This window comes from Triticum aestivum, chromosome 7A, assembly GCF_018294505.1.
Source record: "Triticum aestivum cultivar Chinese Spring chromosome 7A, IWGSC CS RefSeq v2.1, whole genome shotgun sequence".
NCBI lineage: Eukaryota > Viridiplantae > Streptophyta > Magnoliopsida > Poales > Poaceae > Triticum > Triticum aestivum.
In genome coordinates, this window is record NC_057812.1 from 315,547,919 (window position 1) to 315,566,619 (window position 18,701).

Genomic DNA, 18,701 nt, shown 5'->3' on the forward strand with positions numbered 1-18,701 from the left:
TGTTTTGTGTAGGTGCGAGGGACTCGCGCGTAGCCTCCTACTGGATTGATACCTTGGTTCTCAAAAACTGCGGGAAATACTTACGCTACTTTGCTGCATCACCCTTTCCTCTTCAAGGGAAAACCAACGCAGTGCTCAAGAGGTAGCAATGGACACAGTGGTTACAACAGATATGGTCAGCACTACAACGGGCAGTGGGGAGACGACGGATATGATGCATATGGGGAGGGACTGCACCGTTGATCTTTGTCCGGTGGCGGTCGTGGTTATAACCGGTACAATACTAAGGACACTGGACATTTTCAAGGTCCGCTCGGTAACTTTGTTGAAGGTGTTGCCGGACCCAGGTATCACTTTCGGGGTGGATATCGTCGCGGTGGGAGAGGGAGACGACCACCACCACCTTGATGCTATCCACCGCCACCACCGCCTATTGCGGATCTGGCCTCGGATGAGGAGCTCGAGCACGCAGCTGATGGGGTGGGAGACCCATCCATGTTACCCGCGGCGGCAATTGACGCGGTTAGGGCTTTGGCAGCAGTGCATGTTCCGGTGACTTCTGGAGGTGCTAAGTCAAGGGATAGCATGTCTGACAAAGGGCCGGAGAAAGCGGAGGGAGAAAAACTCTCTAAGTGGGCAATCAAGAAGAAAAGTTTGCCTTGCTATAGATGTGGTGAACCGGGTCATTTCATGGCAGAGTGTATGAATGAGCTTTGTGACTATTGCTGCCGATCTCAGTATGCGACTGGGGACTGCCCACTCCTTTCTGGTCTAAACCTAGCATTAACATTTTTGGTGTCTGCTGCAAGGAGTTGATGTTCTTTGAGACACCGGAGGTGGACCCTCTACCGCAGATGGTTGAGAGTTCCTTTCCAGCAATAGTCAGATTTACTAATGGACAGTTGACAGAGGCTCGGATCGTGAGACAGCTACGTGACTTAGTGCCAGGTAACTATTAGTGGCATCTGGAACAATTAGAGGGTCAGTCTTATAAGGTGGATTTTCCCACTAAAGATGACCAGATGCATTTTCGTAAGTGGGGTTTGTGCAGAGTCCCAAGCACCAACATTGTTATTGCTTTTGATGAGTGGAAGCAGGAGGAACCTGAGGGTACACCTTTGGAGAAGGTGTGGGTACATTTATTTGGCACGCCACCAAAATTGATAAAACGTTTTCTGATTGCTTGGAGTTTGGGTGCTATGATTGGTAAGACAGAAAAGGTTGACATGCCTTTCACTCGTGCACACAGGGCTGCGAGGTTGCTGGTTAGTGTTGTGAGTGTTGAGTTCATACTAGATGTGGTCAGATGGACACATGCTAGAGTCACTTATGTATTAGAGCTTGAGATCGAGGATACTCCGATTTCCCAGGCTGGGGATGAGCCACAGGGCATGGACATGACTGAGGGAGGCGGTGCGCCTGGGAATCGGGATAAGGGGTCCAAGGATCTGCTGCCGGAGTCAGACAAGGGGCCTACTGCGCAACCAAATAAGGTAGACAGCTCTACCAAAGAGGTGCCCCCGTCCACTACTCCGGTGAACACGCTTCGTTTTGGTTCGTTTGCACCGAGGTCGGCTCCTAGTCGGTTATGGAGCATTAGGGTCGAGGCAGATGACCCGACGGAACTTGAGTTGCCACTAGTGCTGAGTCTGGTCGTCGAGGCGATGGCTGCGGATTCCACACCCGGTAGGGAGGTAGACCCTGCTGGGTTGGCCGCGAGTGGGGGGAGTCGTGGGCAGGAGGTCCATAGCATCCAGCTACCTGCGCCCGGCTTCACTTCGAGGGGAGGGGCGCCTCGACAGGAGGTCTATGGCGTTCTTCCCACACCGTCTTCACCAGTCGAGATGGGGGTGAGGCGCGGGAAGGAGTCACGTGTTGTAACCCCTCCACAGGACCGCATCATCCAGAGTGGCGAGCTGGGGGTGAGATGCGGGAAGGAGTCCTATGTCGTAACCCTTCCGCAGGATTGCGCCTTACAGGTTGGCCAGGGGACGACATGTTCTGGTGGGGAAAGGGGGAACGGGACTAGTGAGCAGGCGTCTCCACGGTCCACCTCCCCCTTGACCTCTGTGGCTGAGGCCCGCTCGACTACGCCCTACCCTCCTTCACCGATGATAAGGGAGGGGCGTGGGAGTCGAGACCATACCCCTCGAGAGAGGACGACGGAGGAGCTTATCGCTTTCGGCGGGATAGCGGATCCAGTGTCGGCTGGCAGGCGTGTCAGCAACCGGATCCAGGGCAGCCAGATGCGGACGACCTGCAGCTAGAGCGTGCCAAGAGGGCCGCCATGCTTCGCCATGCCGAGGATACTACAGGTGCGTCTTTTGATAAAAGTTGTTCAATTTTACACTTCTCTGAGAATGAAATAGTTGATAAGGCAAACGACTTAGGAATTTCTTTGGGATCAAATGAAACTGAGGTTGTCAAATCCGTTAATGATCTTCTAGACTTGGAAGCGGAGAGGGCTTCTAAGATCATTCGTAATCTTGCATCTATCAAACCTATGAATGACAATTACATGAATAATCTAGGAATTGCTGATCTCGCAAATATATGTAATAATTTGTTGCCTAGTGTCGAGGCTGAGGATGAGGAGGATTTGGAGACCTCAGATACGGTAGAGCCTCTCTTGATGGAGGGTGCAGTCTTTGTCATAGACAATCCTAATTTCCAGCAAGGTGTTGAGGAGAAGCCAAAACGGCCCTGGAAGCGGAAAATTTATCCTACTTCGGCAGTGCGCAAAAGTGCTAGAGTTAGCTTAAGAAAAAATTTCATGATGATTTATGAAAGGACTCTTTTGGAATAGCAGAGGTCTAGCTGACTTGGCTAAACAAAGAATCTTAGCAGAGACAATGTTAGAACAACACTTAGACTTTATTGCACTTTTGGAAACTGGACGAGATAATTTCACATCAAAGTTCCTTCAAACCCTCTCCAGTGGTATCGATTTTGACTGGCACATTTTACCTCCTAGAGGAAGATCCGACGGGATTTTACTAGGAGTACGGTGTGAGACTTTAGAGGTGCTTAATGTGGTTCAGGGAGACTTCTCGGTTAAATTCAGGGTAAGATCAAAATTGGATGGGTTTCGATGGTCGCTAGTTGTTGTATATGGGGCAGCACAAACTGAATTTAAACCCGACTTTCTGGCCGATCTGGTGCGGATTTGTGGAGATGAAAATCTGCCAATACTAGTCGGGGGGTTTAATGTCATTGGGAGGAGCGAAGAAAAGAATAATGACAATTTTGATGGCCGTTGGTCTATGATGTTCAACATGATTATCGAGAGTCTCAATTTAAGATAAATAGAGCTCACCGGTAGACAGTTTACATGGGCCAACTCGTTACCTATTCTGACTTATGAAAAGCTGGATAGGGTACTTGCTAGTGTGGAGTGGGAACAAAAGTATCTGTTGGTGTCGGTTCATGCGATGCAGAGAGCGATCTCGGATCATACACCACTCCTTTTAGACTCGGGTGAGGCTACCCATGTGGCGAATAAAAACATCTTCTCCTTCGAGCAAAGCTGGTTTGAGCGAGAAGGATTTATGGAGATGATTGCACGCGAATGCGCTAAGCCGGTTATGGGTAGGACACATGTCGAGAGATGGCAAAATAAAATTAGACATCTCCGGTAATTTCTGAGAGGCTGGGCCAGAAATGAGAGTGGGATTTACAAACAGGAAAAAGAGCGTCTTACTCAATTGATTGGCGCATTAGACTTAAAGGCCGAAACCACTCTTCTTTCTGTTAATGAGCATCGAACCAAGTCCGGGGCTGAGCAAGGCCTACGTGCTCTCTTGAGAGAGGAGGATCTCAAGTGGGCGTTGCGTGCGAAAACGCTTAAGGTTGTCCAAGGGGACGACAATACACAATTCTTCCATATGGTTGCAAATGGTAAACATAGGAAGAAGAAAATCATACAACTTGAACAGGACGAGGGGACAATAGTGGGACATGAAAATCTGAAAGCGTATATTTCTAATTATTAGAAAAAACTTTTTGGTCCCCCGAATACAACCACGGTATCTCTTGATGAAACTGTGATTAATGATATACCTCAATTACAGGCAACAGAGAACGATGTTCTCTCTGCACCATTCACTGAAAAAGAGGTTCATCAGGCCATAACCCAAATGAAGCCGAATAAAGCACCGGGACCAGATGGGTTTCCAGCTGAATTTTATTAGAAATGTTGGCATATTATTAAAGATGATCTTATGCTTATGTTTCATGATTTTTTCGATGGCCATTTGGAGTTGTTTCACCTCAACTTTGGTACGATAACATTGTTACCTAAGAAGGATGAGGCTGTGCGAATCGAACAATTCCGACCCATTTGCCTGCTGAATGTGAGTTTCAAAATTTTCACAAAGGTTGGAACCAATAGATTGACACAAATTGCTCACTCCGTGGTTCAACCAAGCCAGACGGTGTTCATGCCGGGACGGCACATACTAGAAGGGGTGGTCGTCCTACATGAAACACTTCATGAGATTCACTCGAAGAAACTGGACGAGGTTATCTTCAAAGTGGATTTTGAGAAGGCTTATGATAAAGTAAAATGGCCTTTTCTTCAGCAGGCAATGCGCATGAAGGGTTTTAGTGAAACCTGGAGGAACCAAGTGGATACTCAAGTCTAGAAAGCTAGTGTTGGAATTAAGGTGAATGATGACATCGTTCACTACTTCCAGACGCATAAGGGGTTGCGACAAGGCGATTCCATGTCACCTCTTCTGTTCAATATTGTGGCAGATATGTTGGCCGTCATTATTGGTAGGGCCAAGCGGCATGGCCATGTAGAGGGTCTAGATCCTCATCTAGTTGATGGAGGGGTGTCCATTCTACAATATGTTGATGACACTATTTTATTCATGGAACATGACATGGCTAAGGCACGTAACATGAAACTTATCTTGTGTCTATTTGAACAATTGTCTGGCTTAAAAATTAATTTCCATAAGAGCGAGGTGTTTTGTTTCAGGAAGGCCAAAGACGAGGAACACACTTACAAACAATTGTTTGGATGCGAATTAGGTGCCATACCATTCAGTTACTTAGGTATCCCGATTCATCACCGTAAGCTATCCAATAAAGAATGGAAATGTATTGAAGAATGAATTGAGAAAAAACTCAGCTGCTGGAAGGGCAAGCTGATGTCATATGGAGGTCGGCTAGTTTTGATTAACTCTGTACTGACTAGTATGCCAATGTTTCTACTTTCGTTTTTTGAAATTCCGAAAGGGGTCCGAAAGTGACTTGATTTCTTTAGATCTCGTTTCTTTTGGCAGTCTGATGAGGCCAAGAGGAAATACCGTCTCGCGCGATGGGATATCCTTTGCCGACCTAAAGACCAAGGGGGTCTCGGTATTGAGAACTTGGAAATTAAGAACAAATGCCTTATGAGCAAATGGTTGTATAGGTTAGAGACAGAGTTGGAGGGCATGTGGTCTCAAATCCTGCGCAATAAGTATTTGCACTCAAAAACACTAGCCTAGGTTACCATGAGACCGACTGACTCGCCGTTCTGGAAGGGACTTATGAGAACGAAGGACATGTTTTTTCGTAGGGTCAAATTCTTGGTTGGCAACGGGATGTCAACAAGATTTTGGGAGGATACGTGGTTAGGAGAGATGCCTCTGGCCATACAATATCCTATCCTCTATAATATTGTGCAACGTAAGGAGGATTACGTATGTACCATCCTTAAAACTATTCCTTGAACATCTAGTTCAGACGTGCGTTAGTGGGTGAGAAATGGACAACCTGGATGCACTTGGTTCGGAGATTGATTGAAGTTCAACTCTCTGACCTGCCGAATTCAATACGATGGAAGTTCACTAAGAATGGGATGTTTACGGTGAAATCTTTTTATATGGATCTGATTAATTCTGGCCCCCTCTCAAGGTCACTACATATATGGAAGGTTAAGGTTCCTTTGCGTATTAAAATTTTCATGTGGTTTGTCCACAAGCAAGTAATACTCACAAAGGACAACTTACTTAAGAGGCGATGGGTAGGCAATTCACGGTGTTGTTTTTGTGCTCGGGATGAAACAATATAACACTTATTTCTTGAATGCCCACTTGCCAAGTTACTTTGGAGAACGATTCATATAGCTTTCAATATCAATCCTCTAGTAGATATCGCGTCTTTGTTTGGGACGTGGTTAGCTGAGGTTGAACAGATTACTGCAGCTCATATTCGGATTGGAATATGTGCGCTATTATGGGCTATATGAAACTGCAGGAATGATATGATTTTTAACAGACAACACAACTTAACTTTTTTGCAGGTTATCTTCAGAGCTACAGCTTGGATCCGTATGTGGTCCTTACTCACTCCTATGGACTCCAGAGAGCCTTTGGTTACTGGGTGCAACCAATGGGAGATGGTGGCTCGGGTTATATTCAAACGGTTCGGATGGTGCTCGCATAACAGGATAGGAGTCTAGGGAGCTTATCCTTCTTATTACCGTATCGGTTGTCATTGTCCGCCTGTACTATTCCGTTTTTTTTACTTTGTTTCGCTCCGTTTGCGAGCTGTAAGACCTTTATGACGATACTTTCTGGATTTTTAATAAGAGGGTCGCATGCATCATCGTGATGCAGAGGCTGGGGGCATTCCTCCATTTCCAAAAAAATATTTTGGGTTTGTGTGTGTGTTTGGGGCTTTGGGCAGATTATGATTGATACTACCCCTCTTTTCAGTTACTTCATCTCTTTCCATAGGTTCATATTCTCTTATTATACAACATTCTTTAGGGCTGAGTAGGATTTAAGATAATTTCTCATCTCATATGGACTTTATGTATCTTATCTTTCCCTGAAGGTGGAGTTCTTGTTCTTCCTCTGATGGTTTGTTCTTAACTGCTTATTGAGATGCATATAAGTTCCAAATAACTTAGACAGTGAACAAGATGTGTGGTGAGTTCATATTTAGTTATATTGTGAGATTTTACCCATTTTAACAACTATTATTTGCCGATCGAAAACCAATTAGTTCCTTCATGGCTACTCCTACAGTGCTAGCTAATGGGAGAATGCAATATTCGTTCGCACAATTTGATACAATGCAATCTGAGCCACGGTTGGAGGATTAGACCCAAAAGTACCCATTGTCATGCATTTCATGTACGTACTTTCAACTGATAGATGTTGTGGATCACTAGGCTAGATTAGATCGGTGGTTTGCGGTGGTTTACCTTCTCCATAGGTGGATGAACCCGCCAAAGTGGCCATGGTGGATGGCTATGGCGGTGATGGCAGAGAGTAGTGGGCGAAGTGGTGGCGGCGCTTCCCATCATCACTGCACTAACCCTAGATCGGTAGGGGATTAGGTGGGGTGTACGGCGTTGCGACGAACCTCAGGATGCAAGCCACTGGCCCCCACCTCTTTATATAGTGCAGGTGACAGGGTCCCGTCACCCATAGTGGGTTGAGCGCCCCCGATCAGGGTGCGGATCTAAGGGCCCGGTGGGCCGTTGGGCCCACACGGTGGAGATCATCCTAACATTCTCCCCCTTGATCTCAACTTTTACATTTGACCTTATACTTTTACTTTACTCGTTTCATAACAGATCAATACATAGAACATGTTTCATCGTCACAGCTCAATTGCCGATAGAATCAGATAGCCACAATGTACCTCTCTGTTTTGAAACAAATTCTTTAACCTTGGGCCCTTTTATTGTCTGGAAATGTTAGACTATACCATAAAACCCATGTCGACTATGTGTTCTCCGAACACACTGGGCGGTAAGCCTTTAATAAGCAGATCTGCAAACACTTGTCGGTTGCTTTTATGCTTCAAGCATTTCTACATAATTCTGGACTTTCTCCTTTACAATGCATAACACTGTGTCAGTGTGTTTGGCATCAACACTTGACTCGTTATCATAGGAGCGAAAAACTTAAAATGGTTATCGCTGTTGTCAACCATTATCAACTTCGGGTACAGGTCTCCTTAACCATTTTGCATGTCCCTCAGCCTCATATCAAGCTATAAAATATCTTTGCATCAGATTGATGATAATTGTTTCATTCTTTGGAGATTTTCCACACAAAAACCTCCAAGTATGAAAGTTAGCGACAATTGTGGATTTCGCTATACATATCACAAGTCATGTCTTTGTACTCACAATCTTTTGAGAGCACTTATTTCTTTCAGCATGAGGCCGATATCTTTGACTCCATTCCAGTGATCTATATATGGACTGGACATTGCCAAAACAACCCGGATATGTGAACTATGTCAGGGCAATATATTGAGCTTCCAACAGCTGAAGCATATGGTACCATATCCGTTTCAATCTTTTCTCGTCAACTTTTGGAACACCATAGTTTCCACTTTCATTACCCTTGACTATAAGAACAGGCGTAGGTTTTCTCGCATGCATACTTTAGAGACCTTTCTTAGCATGTCCATTCGACATCCCTAATACCCCCTTTTATTCTTTTCTTTGTGAATCTCGATACTTATAACGAGAGACACTCTACCGAGAACATTCTTTTGAACTTTGAGGACAAGAACTTCTTTTCTCCTCCTGCAGTAGGTTGACATCACCACTAGCAAGTAGGATGTCATCCACATGCACAGTATTAGGAAATGATTTTTACATTCTATAACTTTGCACGAATACAATTGTCCTCTCATTTTCTTTAACCCAAAACAACATTTGATTGCTTTAGTTCATAAAAGACTTCTTCAAGCAGTATCCCCTGTGTTCTTTACTTTCATCTGATGTAACTCAGATCATAATATCTTTCATCTGATGTAACTCAGATCATGATGTGCTACCAACACTCATTGTAATCTATTCAGTGCAAAACGTGCAAAAACATTTCGATTTAAGTCGTGTTTTACACCTTTACATATTTCCTTTGGAGTCACATTGTCCTTGTAGACTCTTTACAGCCTACTGTTTTGGCTCCATTGGAAATTACTCATCAGTCCCAAACATCGTCGGGATTCACCAATTTCATTTCATCTCACATAGTCTCTTATCATTTAGATAAGCAGACACTTCTCAAAGCTTGAATGAGCGCTTTAAATGAGGTGGGATCAACCTCCATTTGAATTTCACTAACATAGACTTTATAGTAATCAGAAGTATCTGATTTTCTCATTCCTTGAGACCATCAGTGTCTCAGGTACTGGCACTTCTTTCATGTGGGGATGTTGTTGCTCTTTCATTGCAAGAGGCGAACTAATTCTATAATCTTTCATTTCCAAGAGGCAATAGGTTTTACAGGGACCTGTATCACAAGATCCATGTTTACTCATTTATCCTTTATAGAGCTGACAACATGTGTTGTATAGGTCATACAACATGCTCCCCCAGGTTACTCCATCTTCACTAAAAATGGCGTACCTTTAAACTTTATAATTTGGGTTTATTCTGTTAAAACTTTCTTATTTATGGCACTTTAAGCACCGTCTTAGTATTCCTTACTCTGCTTTCGGAACTGTAAAAGATCCAGAAATACAACTATTTCTTTTCTTTAGGGGTACTAATATGACCGTCGTACTCCCCCAGACGATCACATTCTTCATCACATTATCTAAAGTATAGGGGAGTTTCATCATTCTTAATTTATCTCATATATCTTTCTCCCCCTCGAAATGTGGCAAGAACTTTTCTGCCACAATTTCGAAAACCATTGATAACTCTTGTGAGTTGAGGAAACTTCGATTATCTACTTCATTCATCAGATCACTTCATACGAAATGAAGTTATCACTTCATACAAAATGAAGTTATCTTTTAACTAGTATGGGAGTACTTTTTCCTCATTCCATTTCAGAAACTCAACAGAGTTCTTTATTATTAGTACTTTTGCAAGTCACACTTGCATATCATTCTTATCTTTAGTTTCGTCTATAACTTTTATTCTCTTTGGATTTATTGAGTGCTTAATGACCATTTACACATAAGGTGTACGGTCGATACTAGGAAAGCATAATAGCTACTCCATACTTTTCTCCCTTAGTGGGACACATTAAAAGCACATGAGTCATCATATCTTTCTCTTGTCATACTGGATAAGTCCTTTGCCAGAATTTCTCCCGACATACGAGATTTTTGACATAATAATATGTCAACTTTACCCCGTTAATTACGCAGGTATTTTTCCAGACTATTCCCACCATGCGGATTTTTATCATAATCATCTTCTTTTCCCGCTATGCGGGTAATTCCCTGTAAGGAACATGAATGCCAGAATTGGCTCTTTTGACTGCATATGCAATTATCAAATTCAGAAATAAATCCAAACGCTCTTTGACACACATGCTTAATCCGACGTTGGTCAAATTAAACACGCATGTTGCTTGTTTCATCTCAAATCGTGTTGACTGGAAAATCTTCCTCATAGAGAGTACATGAAAGACATTCGTCAACCAAGACTCTCAATAATCTTTCTCTTTTCTTTTGAAGCCATTCTTTAGAAAGAACATACTCCCTCACGTTATGACCTTTCTTGGTCATCTTTCGAATCACAAGTACCCAGCCATTCGCTTTCACGAATGAAAGCATGGAAAACTTTTAGTCTGAGAAAACATAGCCAATAATCAACAATAATGAGCATAAAAATAACCCTACGTTGGTTTGGTTAAAAAAATATGCACATTAAACTTTTGTAAAACTTCCTTTTTATACTCTAAATCACCGTTGTGGTAGAATTAGAATAAAACTCATTCTTCTACATTAATTCCATATCATCGTTGGGAGAAAATGGAAATGATGCATATAACTCATAAACAATGTGATGATAGTATTTCTATTAAACAACTTTGCTAAGAAATAATCATCGTCAACTTTATTGCAGCGGAAACAAGAAATATACATTTCTCTAATTTAAGAGCATTTCTTCATCTTTAACTCTTCTCTGAAAAATGATCACTTTGATACAAAATTTATCAGAGATTTAAGCTTTGAACATAAGACTCATAGAATTATAGTACTGTTATCATCAACGTTGGTCAGAAAATAACAATACCATATTTTAACTTTAAAAGAAATATATTTCTTTTATCATATCGGAAACTATCTCCATCTTATTTCACCCACAGGGAAAAACATTGCTAAGAACAATTCTGCCAATTAAATTTTCCCGTTGGTTCCAATTTTGTTGGAGGATAAAACTTTTACTTTGCAGCGGAAACTTTCTAATATTCTATTCAGAAACAATTATGTACTCTTTTACTCTCTAAGCAGTTTTAACCGGTTGGTTCAAAATTGAATTGAGAAGCAACAATTTAATCTTTCGAAGTGGAAAATATGAATACAATTCATGAAAATAGCATTGTTCAGAAGCAATTCTTTACTTTTCTATTTTCAAATCAATTATCTCGTTGGTTCCAATTAACTAGAGATTCAAACTATACACAATTGTACAAAAAGAACATCGAATAAAAAACTCATGACTTTATTCTTTTCAGAAACTTTTATTTTACTTTTCAAAAAAAAATCTGTCACTTTTCTATTTTCTAGACAAATTTTCGTTGGATTAAATTTGAACAGAAAATAAAATAGAAAACTAGACAGACAAACAAAAAAAACTCTCAGCACAGCCCAGCCCAAGGCCTGCTGCTCCGCGCGCTCGCGCGAGCCGGCCTCTCCTCGGCCTGGGCCGCCGGCCTCCTCCCCTTTGGCCCAGAAGCCCAGCACCGCTAGGGTTTAACTCGTGACCGTCGGATCAGATCCGACGGCCCAGCGCGCGATCTGCCCGAGCAAAAATGGCCGATGCGGTGAGGGGGCGAGAGGGAACCCTGGTCATTTCCCCTCTCGCGCGCCGCTCGCCTCTCTCGCTCTCCGCATCTTTATCTCCCGCACGACGGCAGCGAGCGCAAGGAGAGGATGCTGTGCCCGGCGGCTTGCCGGTGACGACGGCGAGGAGCAGCACCAGCGTGACTAGCTCCTTCTCTGTCTCTTTCTTTCCTGTTTCCCTTCTTCTTTCTCTTCTTCTGTCCCGTCGGCGCCGTCTCTGTCGAGGAAAAAAGGGCAGCGCCCTTGTGGGCCGCTCCGGCCGCCGTGGACGGCGGCGAGTGCCACTGCGCCGCGCGAGCCGTTCCCCTTCCCTCTCTTCTTTCTATCCACCAGTGCCCCAGCGCAAGAGAGACTCCTCTGCTCCCCTTCGCGCGAGCGACGGCGGTTTCCAGATGCGGCGCCCCCGTTGACCCCTTTGCCGGCGTGCGCGAGCACCTCTAGGGTGAACGCGCCGCCGTCAAACGGCTCGTTGGTGGTGCCCTTTGCCCTAGTGGGGGTGTGTTCTTCATCTGAACGGCTCGGCTTGTCGATGCCCGTCTAGATCGAGAGGAACGACGCGTCCTTGCGGCGGCGCAACTTTTTCGACGAGGAGTTCTTTTCCCTCTTTCTCTGTTCGAGTTAGGGTTCTTGGATGAATCTTTTTTCTGTGATTTCTTTGTACCGAAAATAATCTAGATCCTAGCCTTGTCTGATACCATTGATAGATGATGTGGATCACTAGGCTAGATTAAATCGGTGGTTTGCGGTGGTTTACCTTCTCCATAGGTGGATGAACCCGCCAAAGTGGCCATGGTGGATGGCTACGACGGTGATGGCAGAGAGTAGTGGGCGAAGTGGTGGCGGCGCTTGCCATCAGCACTGCACTAACCCTAGATCGGTAGGGGATTAGGTGGGGTATACGGCACTGCGACGAACCTCGTGATGCGAGCCGCCGGCCCCCACCTCTTTATATAATGCAGGTGACAGGGGCCCGTCATCCATAGTGGGTTGAGCGCCCCCGATCAGGGCGTGGATCTAAGGGCCCGGTGGGCCGTTGGGCCCACACGGTGGAGATCACCCTAACATCAACTTCATTGTGGATATGTATTTCTACCTTTTCCAGTTTATGATAGCTAATCTGTGAGGCTCCGTGGGCAATCCATCCATTTGCAGTGTATTAGACGAACAACCCAATCATGGCTAGAATATATATTGCTCCTACAGAACTCCTAACCAAGTTTATATCTCATGATTTATTTTCTTTCTCTTCGTACTACAAATCTGATTGTGATGAAGCTTCCTAAGAATTATATATTCCGCACTTAGGGATCTAGGAACAAGTGACCAACTTCTGTATGTGTGTTATTATGTTGGACAACAATCATACATTCTTGATCGTAGATTACATGCTTATCCTGTAGTATAGTCTACCATTTGTATACCTCTTAAAAAAATGATCAACAGGGAGACTCCCCGGTTACATTACTCAGAAAGGAGGCATATCCTTTAAAGTTAATGTCAACAATTCATACTTTTAGTTTTCTTAGTAGATTAGATTCTGGTTTGTCATATTGGTACAAGGAAGAATCTAGGTTTAGAATTCTGTTGGACACCTTCCTCATATTGATTTGTGGGTTGGTATAATGCCAAACTGTCAATGGCTTCTCCAGTGGACGGATTCCAGTGTTCGTGCCTTCAGAAATATCTGTTGTTGGTCTACTGTTGTGTTTACAATTCAGTAATTAGATCCCTTCTTTCCTTTATTTTTGCACTAACTGCCTCTTCTCTTTGTACTGCAAGAGCATAACGTCAAAAGCGAGGACAGGGTTTGACGGCCATAATATGTGTAGGTTTTTTTTAGAAAAGGAGGATGACCTTCGGCCTCTGCATCTGAGCGATGCATACGGCTATTTTATTAATTATTCTCACAAGACCTTATAAAGTCATACAACAGTAAGACTAAAGTCGCCGTCTAAGCAACAAACTGTCGCTACACCTATCCAGTTGATGAAGGGGCGCAGATAGCCTGGGCCTAATACCAAACAAACATCGCAGCCAAGCCTAACATCTAAGACCTGAGACCCCAACCTAGCCACTTGCCGGGTCTGGGGCACACACTGGTCCGGCGTGCTCTCAGAGGCCGCCGCCGCCAACTGCCACCGCTCCATCTTCAAAACTGTACTGATGCATCAACCTTGCTCGGTCCAGCTATCGTCGACGCCACCACGGCGCCCAACGGCACCTCCTCCCTGCGCGCAAACAGCTGTACACGTCGCGGTCGCCACTGATACACCTCAGCGCCATGCTGCCACGTACCACCAGCCGACACAGCTTGAAGCCCTTGGAGAATCTGTCGTGCCTAGCACCTGCCGACCAGGCATGACCAAGCGTAGCACCTGTCGGTCAGGCATGACTTGACATCTCCACCAAAGCTACGTGCAAGACGAAGCCGCTCCACCTCCTGCCCCTACTTCCAGCGTTGCTCCACAAAACGACGCTCCCAAAAGAGAAACGACACCGCAGTGCCGCCATCGTCCAGTCTGGAACACCAGATCCTAGGGTTTCCCCCAGAGCAATACGAGTGGGTCGACGGTAGTCACATGACGATGCCTTCATCAAGGTAACGACGTGAAACGCCACCATCGCCCGCCGTCGGCTCGGTTTTCACCGGCAACTACGTCTTCCCGACTCGCAGCTGGTGCCAGATGACGGATCCCGAGATCCGAACACCCAGCCTCAGGCCGACCACCTCTGACGGAAGAGATGACCAGCACCGCCGGCTGCACTGGTCAGAACAAATCTGATCGTAGGTGCCGCCGCCGAGACCACCAGGCCCTCCACGCCGCCGTCGCCAATCTGAAGGCAGCAAGCACGCCACCATAGCCAAGCCGGCCGCCGTCGACCGCAGCCGCCGCCGCCGCCCGAAGGGCCATCCACAGCGCCCGCAGCCCTGGCCTCTGCCGCACCAAGCCGTCGCTATCCGAGGACGAGCCAGCCTGGCGCCGCCTGCCGCCATCCGCCGCGTCGCAAATCCCAGATCGGTCGCGCCACCACACGCCTTGGGGTCCTCCCTACCCCGAAGACGCGCGAGAGAGGAGATCCCCCGCCACCGCCGCCGGCCCCCGGGCTTAGCCCGGCGACGTCTTCCGGCGGCGGCGGAGGGAGGGAAGGAGGGAGTTTGCGGCGGCGGCGGCTAGGTTTCTAGCCGCCCGAGTCGCCCCAGGGGGAGGACGACGCGGGCGTTACCTCTATAATATGTGTACCGAAAAAGGCTTTCGCCCCGCTTTATAAATAAAGCACCCACCAAGCACAAAGTATCAAGGTAACAACAGAACACAGCGCACACACAAACGCAACGCCACCGCAAGTCATGAACCACACCAACAAGCACGGACACACACACAATACCCAAGTTCCGTTGTGGGCACGGCACATCACGCCCAACACAAAAGGACGAAGACACAATCTGAGACGATGGCGGCGGAGTGGACGACATGACGATCTAATCTGGTTCCGGAGGAGGTGGGGGAAGCGGCGGTGTCAATCGGAGGGCCATTAGCTGGGTGATGATGGAGGTGATGGCGTCTCTCTCCCTGGGCCGGCTAAGCGGCCGCCAAAGCTGCAAATAACCAGACCATTTGAACAAAGCATCAGTCGCACGACGAAGAGGAATATGCTAAATCACAAGTTTATTCCTAACCAGCTCTCTATAATATGTGTAGGTGGACATATATGAATAGATTCATATATAAAGTACATGCACATATATTTTTTAGGCAAAGCTGGTGTATAAAGTAGATGCATATACCATAATAAAGCTACTGATGTGAGGAATAGTTCTTGCCCCTTGCCTTGATGGAAATTGGCTTCACTGTGCCTCCATGACTGTTTTCTCATTGTGTTGTTCGGCTAATATTTATGTGAATCATAGAAGAAAAAAGCGGATGTATCCACACCATCGGTGACCGTGGCTTAGCATCGAACCACCCCCACCTTACACTCTTGCAACAGGTGGCTCAGTTTAAATGGCTTTCAGTATTGTGAGATGAGGTCATTTCTCTTTTCTTTGAAAATTTTGAGTTTGGCTTTACATTTTTTTTTCAATTTAAGCAGAACTGAATGATATATTTTTGAATGCTTTGTGCAATTTGTGTACCTCCAAGGTTATAAAGGGTGGAGCCTGAAATTTGACCATATTTATGGTAATAAGTTTAGTTTTAATGTATGTATTGCTTTGCATGTTTGTTGGTAGAGAGATGCAAGAGAAAAAATAGCATACTGACATTGTGTTTGAATTTTCTTTCGGCATCCATAATATTGTCTACCAATATATAACATTTATAAAATGAGATAGTATCTCTATCTGTCACACGTATTGTGTTGTCGTTGAATATTGTACAGTTCAGCTATATCTTACTGTGTATGTTCTTTTCTGTTGGTCAGGTGGAAATGGAGAGTATGCTGGTGAATTTTCAGACGAATCTGCGATCGTCTTGAACAAAAGAAAAAAAACAGAGAGCAATTATTTGTTACTAATGACTTTTTTGTTGTAAGTGCATAATTTGGAGTTATGTATATGCAACAAATGTTCAAGTTTTCTTATATGTTCATTCCTTAATAATTTTCTGATTTTTATTCCGTTATTCTCTCAAGATGGAAGGCTAAGGTGTGTGCGGCTTTTCCTTCCATGGGGCACTATTAAATTGTGAAACGTCAGTATTTTCTGATGTAGCTGTAACTTGTATGAGCTTGTGACTTCCTAATAAATTCTAACCCTGTTTCTTTTTCTTATAGCTGAAAGTTATTTTTTGTCATATTACATTTCCACTAATGTATCTAAATGGCACCATGGGGTTTTAGTTTTCCTCAAGAGATGTACATGTGCTTAGAATCAATGTTATGTCAGATTAGCACTGCTTATGCAAACATTTAGTTTTTCTTTTGACAATGTAGCTATTAACAGATGCTTGCATAAGGTGGAAGTTTTTACTTTTTTTTGGTTGATACTCCCATCTCTTCAGTTGTGAGGAGTAGTGGATAAATGGTTGTACTATGTGCTTACGATTTTTTTAATCTTATTCATCAGAAATTATTGAACTGTTTGTCTGTCATTCCCTTCTATATTTGACAGATATGTATATTTCACAATGTGTTCATTTTATATATATGTACATAAGAAGCAAGATGGAAAGCAAAATGGGCAATAAATGGGGTTCAGGGTAAATGGATATATTGTGATTGGTTGATCTTCCTGGGCAATGTTTCCAAAGACGTTGACTTCATGTTACCTATGTTGGTATTGATCTAGAGGCCCAATGGGCCAAAACGAAAATAAAAGCCCAGAAATAAGTTACGTTAAAGAGAGAAACAGGGAGGTCACGAACCAACGTTCGTACCCCTCGATCTCAACTTACGCGCCCTGATCGGGGGCACCCTAACCAACTATGGTTTTGGTCCCCTGTCGGCAGCGCACATAAAAGATGGGGGAGCAGCCGGCACCTACGTCAGACTAGTTCTTGTACGGTTTACTCCTGCTCCCCACATCCCAAAACCCTAACCGATCTGGGGGAGCGCTGCACGACGGGAAGATTATCTCCAAGCTCTGCCCCTGTCCCAGGGCAGTGCTGGTGGCGCCCGGAGGGAGGCCGCTACCTGCAGCGAGCATCTTCACCGAGCCTGCATCGAGTAGGCACCGGACTTCGCATCGTCGACACCAATGGCTGCTTCCATTGGTGGTAAGAACCTAATCCATCTCTCTGATCTGTGCTATTAGGTGATCTAACGCCTGGCTTACGATCTGTTAAGTAGATACTACGGGATTAAAAGTCTAATAATGGTATCTTAAGCATGGTTAAGCCTAGATTAGATCCCTAAGATGATCTGCTTAAGTTTGATGATCCTGATTACGTACTGATGATTAAGGTTTAAGTCTAATGGTTCATGAATAAGGTTAGATTGCCCTCTGTTGAAGTCGATGTTTGATCTCTAGGGTTATGTGTTTCGGTCAAAGTCTAATTGGCTATGGGTCAGTGCTAATTATCCAATGATTATGATAAATCATGTTCTGCTAGTTTGATTTGCCACGTTTCCGCATCAAGATTGTTAATTAGCACTGTTTTAGTTCCCGAGAAATATGAATTGGCGAGATTAAAGAATCTACTTTTGCCAATTCAGCTGAACCCAACTCTAGAAATCCCCTAACTGAAACCCTAGAAAAGTCAAATCCCAAATCAGAGCCCAAAATGAATGAAGTTCAACAAAAGAAGAGGTTTGGGGGCTCACCAAGATGATGCCGGCCTTCGGGGTCCGCACGGCCACTGTCGTGCGCGCACGCCATGGCCAGGACGCCGCCGCCCTTCGCGGTGGCTCGTGGAATGAAGCAGCAGCCGCCGCTGCCATTCTCATGCACGTGCGCATCGCCTGGCCTCCGCGCCTCGGATGTCGCCGCCGCCAAAAGCTTGCGCCGGCAGCCGCCGGCGAAATGCCCCACAACTGCGTCGCCGCGTCACCGGAGCTACGCTCGACGGAGGAGCGGGCGGGACGAAGTCCTTGTGCACGCTGCTCCGCCGCGCCGCCGTGTCTTATCTGCGGGCACGCCTCGCCGTCGCCGCCGCAGTCGAGCTCTCTCTCGGGAGCGAGTGAATCGGGACCAAAATGGGGATAAGGCTAGGGTTTGACCTGGCAGTGTTTTCCTCCACTGAGGAGCGATCCGAGCCGTCGGCTCGATCCAACGGGCAAGCCTGACGCGCTGCTCCAGACGGGCCTTCGGCCGATTAACAGGTCGTTTTTGCGACTGGGCTTCGGCCCAAGTTGCCTTAGCCCGCCGAAAAGGATTTTTATTTAATGTTTTTTTCTGCTAGGCTAGAAACTTAACGGGCTGCCGTGGGGTTTTGGGCTAAAATTAAAGTTTCTGTGCATTTTTGTTGTTGTTTATTCAGTGCATTTTACGTATT

General features: G+C 45.3%; 1 long non-coding RNA gene across 1 annotated transcript; it reads right to left on the reverse strand.

Moving 5' to 3' along the window:
- Window positions 1-15,006: 15,006 nt before the first annotated feature.
- LOC123154127 (uncharacterized) lies at window positions 15,007-18,455 on the reverse strand. Its single transcript, XR_006476688.1, has 2 exons — window positions 18,031-18,455; window positions 15,007-15,367 (listed from the first exon to the last, which is right to left on the reverse strand). It is a non-coding gene; the product is annotated as an uncharacterized lncRNA (long non-coding RNA).
- Between the last annotated feature and the right edge of the window lie 246 nt (window positions 18,456-18,701).